Source organism: Dama dama, chromosome 30, assembly GCF_033118175.1.
Source record: "Dama dama isolate Ldn47 chromosome 30, ASM3311817v1, whole genome shotgun sequence".
NCBI classification, from domain to species: domain Eukaryota; kingdom Metazoa; phylum Chordata; class Mammalia; order Artiodactyla; family Cervidae; genus Dama; species Dama dama.
The window spans coordinates 19,489,158-19,495,936 of record NC_083710.1 but is presented as its reverse complement, the minus strand read 5'-3'; the positions used below and the strand labels follow the sequence as shown (position 1 = coordinate 19,495,936).

At 44.0% G+C, this 6,779-nt stretch overlaps 1 long non-coding RNA gene across 1 annotated transcript; it reads left to right on the top strand.

Annotated features, from left to right (window-relative positions):
- Position 1: 1 nt before the first annotated feature.
- Positions 2–4,504, top strand: LOC133049218 (uncharacterized). Its single transcript, XR_009691245.1, has 3 exons — positions 2–84; positions 3,402–3,553; positions 4,192–4,504. It is a non-coding gene; the product is annotated as an uncharacterized LOC133049218 (long non-coding RNA).
- Positions 4,505–6,779: the final 2,275 nt, after the last annotated feature.

Genomic DNA, 6,779 nt, shown 5'->3' with positions numbered 1-6,779 from the left:
CGGTGACGCCTCCTACGGCCTAGAGATCGACGCCGCAGTGAAAGAGAAACTTAAGAGCCATGGAAGAGCCCTCTGCAATCAGAAGTAAACTTGCTCCCTTTTTATTTAAAACCCGGCTTTTTAATGTGAAAATTTATAAACCAAATGAAGACTTGTACAGTAGACTCTGCACTAAATTTAATGCTAACAGTTAACAATACTTGCGTTCTCTTTCACTGTATGGGGGTTTTTTTCCACCCTGAATTATTGGAATGTTGCAAACAACCCTGCTTCACCCCCTAAATACTTCATCATTAGGATAAGCAAGAAATGTATTATTTACCGTTTCAGTCCAACCCAATATACTGTCCATATTTAAATTTCTTTTGTTGTCCCTAAAGGTCACAAACACACACATATTTTTTACTTTTTCAGTTCAAGATCTACCCAGGATTACCCGAGTACTAATACTCTCACTTTTTTTTTTTTAAGCTAGCTTGCAGGATCTTTGTTATTCCAACCCTAGATCCAAACCTGGCAGGCCGACCATGAAAACACCCAGTCCTAACCACTAGGCAACCAGGGAATTCCAGTACTCTGAAAAAAATCTTTCATTACTTTGACAATTTGGAAAGTTCAGGCCAATAGTAGACTCTAAGAGTATGGGGTTATTGAATTGTTTATGATTAGATGCAAGTCAAACTTTTTAGTAAGAGAAGTCAGAGGTGATGCTGTCTATTTCCATCCAGAGACACCGTATCCTGCATCCATGTCAAGCCTGATCACTTGGTCAATGGTGGTCTGGCAGTCCTCCACAAAGATCCTCTCTCCCTCTGCAACAGATAATACCTGTATTTTGTTTCTCCTCCTTCCCTCCCCCTTCACAAGTCTCCTCTTCTTTTGAATAACAGCATGAACTCTGGTGTTCCTTAAAATTCAATTTAATCCAGTTATAACCAACTACCAATATTATTTGTGGTGTTTGAATTTTTTGTGACCTGTGAAAGTCCCTTCTCGCACTTTCCTTACATATATCCTGTTATCTTTTTTTTTTTTTAATATTTATATATTTGTTTGTGCTGGGTCTCAGTTGCAGACTGTGGGATCTAGTTCCCTGGCCAGGGATAGAACCCAGACCCCCTGCATTGGGATCAGCCAAGTCTTAGTCCCTGGAAACCAGGGAAGTCCCCATCCTATCGATCGATCGATCAATCTTTGAACACCATCTTGCTTTCTGACATAGGACCTCCTAGCTCTCCTTGCATTTTCTTTGCCTGATGCAGAGAAATCTTAGTTCCTTTTAGTAGGAAATGGTACTTGGAAAATTAGATCTTAGTGTCCAGGGTGCTCATTGCTATTGGGATGTTATTTCTTCTAGCCCCTTTCAGTGGACCAAATGTATATATATTCATAGAGCTATAAAACACTAAACAGTATACTCTTTACCCAGATATATTTTTAAATCATGAGTTCATATTGATACCTCCAATTAAAAAGTCAGCATCTCGAGGTTCATTCTAGCCTTCCTCTTTCCATTTTATATTTTTCTTCTCCCACAGTGAAAAACCCTGGTTACTAAGAAAAAGATGTAAAATATGATGTCAAAAACAGTAAACATGGTGGGGAGAGGTAAAAATGCAGGAAAACTCTGGTTCTCATCAGCATCAATGTATTTACTGGTTTATTCTATCCTATAACATAGACAAAAGAGCTGTGACTTCGATACTAACACCAGTAACAAACCTAAGTTTAAGATTTCTTTGCACTTTTTTTATCTTTGTAAATACATCTCTTCCCAAAGGTGTAAAGCGAGAGGATGGTGATCAAAAGTTACTTGAATTCATCTGCTTTGCAATATGGTTGTGTTATCTGCGTGATACACTGTGATACAGTGTTAGGTTTGTTATTTTTATTTGCATAATTTTAGTTTGCTTTTTTCATCTTTCTTATCTAGCTTTAATTTTTGCATGTATAAAGTGTTCACTTGGTTCAAAATCAAATCTTCCAAACGTTTTCAGAGGAGGAAGCCTCCCTTCCTGTTCCCTGTGCTCTGCTCCCATCACCGCCTATCACTAACCACTGCCATTAGTTTCTAGTTTATTCTCCCACTCCCCCCAAAATTAAGAATATGCATTTGTTTGTTATCTTTTGCTGTAGGGTTATGTTTTGCAAAACAACAAACATATATTACTTCACAGTTTCTGTGCATCAGAAACCCAAGACGGGCTTAGGTAGGTAGTTCTGGCTCCAGGTTTCTCACAAGAATGTATTTACTATGGCACTCTGGACTGCAGTCCTCTCAAGACTGGACTGAGGGGAGATCTGCCTCCAAACTCAACCGGCTGTAGGACTATCCTCTTTCAAGCTCCCTCACAGGGCTGTTGGCATGTCTCTGGTCCCCAATGCCTGTCGGCCAGTGAATTCGTTTCTTGGGGCTGCCTTAATAAATTACCACAAACAATATAGTTTAAAAAAAAACAACAGGGGTTTACTCTCTCACAGTTCTGAAGGCTAGAAGTTCAAAATCAAAGTGTCAGCTGGACCACATTCTCCTGAGGCTTTTTCTATGGAAAGACAGAAATATGGAAAGAATCCTTTCTTGCCTCTCTTCAGGCTTCTAGCACTTACCAGCTATCCTTTGTATTCTTGGCTTGTAACTGCATAACTTCAGTTTCTGCCTCTGTCTTCATCTTGCATTTTTTTATGTGTGTGTATGTCTGCGTCCAAATTTCCTTCTGCTAAGACACCAGCCACTGTATTATGTTGTTTAGTCATTAAGTCGTGTCTGACTCTTTTGCAACCCGGTGAACTATAGCCCACCAGGCTTCTCTCCATGGGATTTCCCAGGCAAGAATACTGGAGTGGGTTGCATGTCCTTCTCCAGGGGCTCTTCCCGACTCAGGGATTGAACCTGTGTCTCCTGCATTGGCAGGTGGATTCTTTACCCCTAAGCCCCCAGGGAAGCCCCAAAAGGCACATGCCTGTGTATAAAACCTGCATTTGGGACTTCCCTGATGGTCCAGTGGTTAAGAATCCTCCTTGCAATGCAGGGGACACAGGTTCAGTCCCTGGTCAGGGAAGATTCCACATGCCTCAGGGCAACGGAGTCCATGCATCACGACTACTGAAGCCCTCACACCACGACTAGAGATTCCCTGTGCTGCAATAGAAGATTCTGCACAGCTCAACAAAGATCCTGAGTGTCACAACTAAGACCAGACGCAGTCAAATAAATCAATTAATTTTAAAAAAAACCCTGCATTTATTGATGCAAAGCCCTCTTCCAGGAATCTTTATATTCAATGGTTCATTCATGCTGAAAGATATTATTTCTATGTTATAGATGAGGAAATTGAGGCTGCAGGAGGTAACTGGTCTATGCCAGAACCCTCTCTCTCTCATCCCTTTTCCTATTTCTTTAGCTCAAACCCCGAGCTGGGCTTCAACAACCCTACTTCCACGCTCCAACTTGAGTTCTAAGTGAGATCCTGGAGTTTTGTCCACTCGCTGATTTGATGTCAATACAGTTTGGACCTGTTTGAGGTATCACGTGATTCCTGCCATAAAGACAAAGGTAATCCCCAGCCTGTGGGGACAGTCACTGGGATGCTGTCCTTTCTAAGGCAGGGAAAAAAGAACCTGACTTCTTCTACCTCCACTGTCATCTCACCAAGTCCTTTCCAGTCTCACGACTGTGTGACACACCCTTTCCTATAGATTCTTTAGATAGCCAAACTCCACTGTTTCCCTGTGCCCCACCAGCCTCTGCTAATATGCACATCATCTTTAGTACTACACACATAATATCGTTTATATTTAGCATGAAGATCCCTTTCAAGTATAAAGATCCCTTTGTAACGTAAACTAAATTTTTAAAAAGACTGGAATCCCTGGAAAATAAATGGTAGTACTTTCAGCATCTATCAAGAAAATTCATATTGAATTGAGGACCCTCTGAATAACCTTGGGTTCCCCCAAGGGTCTTGATCCACGTGTTGGAAATTATTGCTCTAGGGAATACTAACATGGTGACATCATCATAACCAGTTTAGAAAAAAAACAGGAATAACAAATGAAACAGTAAGTCTAGAAACAAATCTACTAACTACTCAGTGCCAGTCCCTGCTAAACACAACTAATTTTTTCACCTATTCTTTGCTTTCACATTTGCCCTATAACGGCCTTTCGTGTGTGTGTTTTATCTGACTACAGTCAAAATACGAGAGGCAGTGTGGAAATGGAGACCTGGATTCTATTCAGCCCTGGCCACAACGGTTTCAGCTCTCTGACCTTGATTAATTCACTTCTCTAAGTCCTCAGCTGCCAAGTACAAACAACACCTAACTTACAGAATGTTAAATGAAGTGACATGCAAAAATGTACTCTGTAAAATGTAAGTGATGTAGAAACATCTTCTAAATTCATCTGGTGGGGCTTCCCTAGTGGTCTAGCGGTTGAGAATCCGCCTGCTGATGCAGGGGACACGAGTTTGACCCCTGGTCTGGGAAGATCCCACATGCCGCAGAGCACCTAAGCGCCTGAGCCACAACTCCTGAAGCCCGAATGCCTGCCTGGTGCTCCACCACAAGAGGGGCCACCGCAGAGAGAAGCCCGCCGCGCCAACGAAGAGTGGGCCCCGCTCGCCACAACTAGAGGAAGTCCTCTTACAGCAGTGAAGACTCAGCACAGCCAAAAATAAATAACTCTTTAAAAATAAATAAATACGTTCATCTGGCTCTGTCACTTGTGAGCTTAAAATTCTTCCTTGGCTTCCCAGTGTCTTCAAGATCAAGGACAACCTCTTAGCCTAGCAGAGAAGCCCTTTCCCTTGTGGCCCTTGGAGCTTCCAGTCACAGGAATCCTGTTCCCCATCCTCCCCTCTTCACCTGCCTCTCAACCCTACATTCTAAAGCCTGTCCGGCTCAAGTAGCTGGACGCTGTGTTGTAATTCCATCAGGCCCTTTTCAGTTCAGTTCAGTCGCTCAGTCGTGTCCGACTCTTTGCAACCCCATGAACCGCAGCACGCCAGGCCTCCCTGTCCATCACCAACTCCCGGGGTTACCCAAACTCATGTCCACTGAGTCGGTGATGCCATCTAACCATCTCATCCTCTGTCGTCTCCTTCTTGGGCAGGAGGCCCGTTCTTAGCCCCCGTTGAGAATAGTACGGTCCTCAAAACTCCAGCACCACAGTCTGTGACTTGGGCTCTGCCAGACTCCACGAAGAGCTGGGCAGCAAGGACATTCCTCACTCACATCTTGGTTTTCTTCATCACCTTGGCAGTCGCACTTGCGCTGCTGTAGTAACAAGGAGGAACAAATGCTTTGGAATCAGCTAGAATTTAATAAACGTGTGTGAAACTACCTTAAACTACAGGAACGATATTGATACATTGTCATGTGACCCTACATCCTGTCAGGAAGGAGTCTCTTTGGGATTTTTAGACGCTTGGTGCCATGCAGCATGAAAGGCCTGAATCAGACCACTTTCAGGGTGGACTTCAGTGATTGGTGGTGGGAGGAGGAGGAGGAAGAGGTTGTATCAGAGACATCTGGTCACCTTGCCCCCTGGCAAAGTGGAGCAGTAATGAGCCACAGCTACTCCTAACAACAACAGCTGGATGGGCAGTGTTCCCAACTGGTATGCTTGGAATGCGCCAGTAAAATGCTTTAACCTTATGTCTCACAGCAGTAGTTATTAACCAGCAGATCTGTCCCCCAGGAGACAGGCAATGTCTGGAGATGCTTTTTGATTGCCACAGCTGAGTGATACTATAGGCATCTGTGGGGTAGGGGCCAGCCATTCTGCTAAACACCCTACAATGCCCAGAAAAGGCCTCCCACAACACAGAATTATAAAAAATGGCAATAGTGCTGAGGTTTGAGAAATTATATTCCATGGAAATGTGGCTTTTGGCATATGTTTTTCTTGGTTACAGGCACTCTTTTTTTAAGGGGTAAGGTGGTCATATAGGGTGGCAGGTGGGATCTTAGTTCCCCAACCAGCAATTGAACTGCACCCCCTGTATTGGAAGCGCAGAGTCTTAACCACTGGATCACCAGGGAAGTCCCACAGGTCCTCTTTGGAAAGCCCATCTTTTGTGCAAGTCTCCGAGTGTTTGTATGAATTAGCTACAGCTCCCTGAACGTGCTATTGCTCCCTACACCTCCAGAACCTTGCACGTCGCCAAGTTGTACCTCCCAAGTTCTTTCTCTTGCTACTCTGTTCTCATCCTTCAGGCTTCAGTTTTGGACATCATCTCTGTTATGCCCGATGTCCGAATCCCTGAGCGGGAAGAGAGAAGGCTTCCAAGACAATGCAACTCGCAGGAAGGGAAGTTTATTAATGACTTGAGCCAGGACTCTCCGCCCGCAACCAACGCAGTGGTGCGGGTCAGAGAGCACCACTGCGTTGGTTGTGGGTGGAGAGTCCTGGCTCGAGTCAGTAATAAACTGACTGACAGGAAGTCTCTCCTGATCCCTGAACACTAGACACAGTAGATGCCCCCATGCACCTCCCTCCTGCTATCAGAAGAGTTACTGCACTTCAGTAGAAATAACTTGTGTCCTTGTCCCAGTTCTCCCAACCAGTGTAAAGCGCCTTCTAGCAGGGACCCAGTCTTGCTCACTGCTGTATTTCTAGTCTTCAGCACAGCACATGAAATGGTAGGTAGTGAATATATACACATTTGAAGAGTCTGTATAATTTGGGATCTGGCTGAAAGATAAAAACCTTTTCCAAATGGTCCACCCACCTTCCTCAAGTTGGTTATCAGTTGTGGGCTTTGATCAAAGCTTCCC